This window comes from Pterocles gutturalis, unplaced genomic scaffold, assembly GCF_000699245.1.
Source record: "Pterocles gutturalis isolate BGI_N339 unplaced genomic scaffold, ASM69924v1 scaffold3386, whole genome shotgun sequence".
Taxonomy (NCBI): Eukaryota; Metazoa; Chordata; class Aves; order Pterocliformes; family Pteroclidae; genus Pterocles; species Pterocles gutturalis.
The window spans coordinates 27,724-29,690 of NW_010100076.1; positions in this window are offsets into that span (position 1 = coordinate 27,724).

Sequence of the window (1,967 nt, forward strand, 5' to 3'; positions counted from 1 at the left end):
CCATTGCTATTTCAAACACTTCTCACTGTATGTCCAGGGGCTGCTCTTTCGCTTCAGGTTGAACATGCAGCTCAGTACCCTGCAGCAGCATGACTTTAATCCATAAATGGAAACCCTGGATTTTTTTTTTTTCTAAGTGATTTTTAAATACGCTCAAAGAGTTCAAAAGAATGTGCCAAGAACACATCTTAACATCTGGGAAGTTTCCCAAAAAGCGCACACATTCTGGATAAAATCTTCATGCCATCAGTTAGTGAAACTTATATTCAAACAGAAAATGAAAAACACATAATTTATAAAGATGTTTATTTGATAAAGTCAGAAAATGGGAAGTGATAGTACCTGGCCTGAATGAACTAAAAAAACTCAGCCAGTAGTGTAGGCTGGTTATTACTAAATAGAAATTGAAAAGACCGTATCTGTTTGCTAAAAAATACTCTTTATGTTTTACTGTCTGCAGCTCAGAAGTTTATAAGCTATTTTTAAATTCTAACCTGAATTATCAAAACACTCATACTGGATCACTATAGAACCATTTTGTCCACTGGTTGTTTTAAGAGCTTGAGTCTTTGGGAGTGCGTGCTACCACTGTGAAACAACTTCAACTGATCAGGCTTCTCTCAGTCAATTTGCTTAAACTTTGAAATACAAAGTTATCAACTAAGCAAAAAAAAAAAAAAAAAAGCCCAGCAGATAAATGAGCGACACCTTCCCCACTCATACTTACACTCTTCTTGATTTTTTTCTTTCCTTCTGCAATGACCATCCAATGCAGCATCCTGGAATGAGAAAGGTCAGTTCCATCTCCTCCGTAGGTCCAGGTGACATACAAAAGGTGGTTGTAATATTCTACAGATGTAATCTCGGGTGCCACTGGTGCTGAAGGAAGAAGACAAATGTATTACAGACGGGGTCTAACATAGTTGGCTACCAAATCCGGTAATAAACTTGTGCCAGAGGATACTGTTGGGAAGAAAGTATCACAAAAATAGCAGAAACATACTAGTAAAAGCATCTGCACCTGAGTATGAGCTGAAAGAAACAAAAAACAGCATTTAACCTGGGGGATATTCGTAACAAAAATATACTTTTGCTTGCAATCTTTCAGTTTTTTTTAAAAAAAGCATGAAGCTACTGGCTGATATAAACCAGTTTCTGAGACAATATTTACAAACAGAATTCAAAGTCAAGTTAAAAGCCTCAGATATTGCTTCACTGTGTTATAGCACTGAAAAGAAATGGCAATCAGTGCAAAATAAAGAATTGTTACCCTGAGTAATTTGGATAGCTTTTTTGTAGGAAAAAAATACCCTCTCTTCATTGAGCGTGCATCTTCCTAGGAGGAGAAGCCCCAAACCTGCAATTTTCCAAAGAAGATCTTTTTGCATGAAAAGTTTTGGCCATCTTTGTTCCCAGGGTGAAAGTCCCACCACCACAAAAGGCAGCTGTCAGCTGACAGCCATCTAAGCACTGTGTGTCTACTTAACAGGCACATGGGAGCTACATTACTAGGTATTAGGTGAAGCAGCTGTTGTCCCCCCTCTTCCTCCACACACCCAGCTCCTGCCCAGCACTGCACAGCTCAGACTGCCCCATTAGTGCTGTCTGGTCTTGCACTGGAGCTGCCAACAAGTCCTTGGCTTCCTGTGCAGCCCAAGAAGAAAGGTAGCAACCACCAGATCAACTCCGCTCTAAGTATTGAAGATGAGCAAAAGAATTACCTCCTGGAGGTGCCTGTCTACTAATTGCAGAGGGAGTATAGCTGGTCAGCTCACCTTGATTGCCTAATTTGAAGGTGTGGGTCTCCAGTTAGGATTTAAGTTAAAACTGAGTGGAGACCCAAAAGTGAAAGTCAGCAACAGGTAAAGATAATAACCCCCTCGCAAAATTATATCAGTGGGATAACCTGGATGAAACAGGGAAGTGTACGAATCTGCGTGCTTGGCAGATTCTTTAGAAGCGCTGTA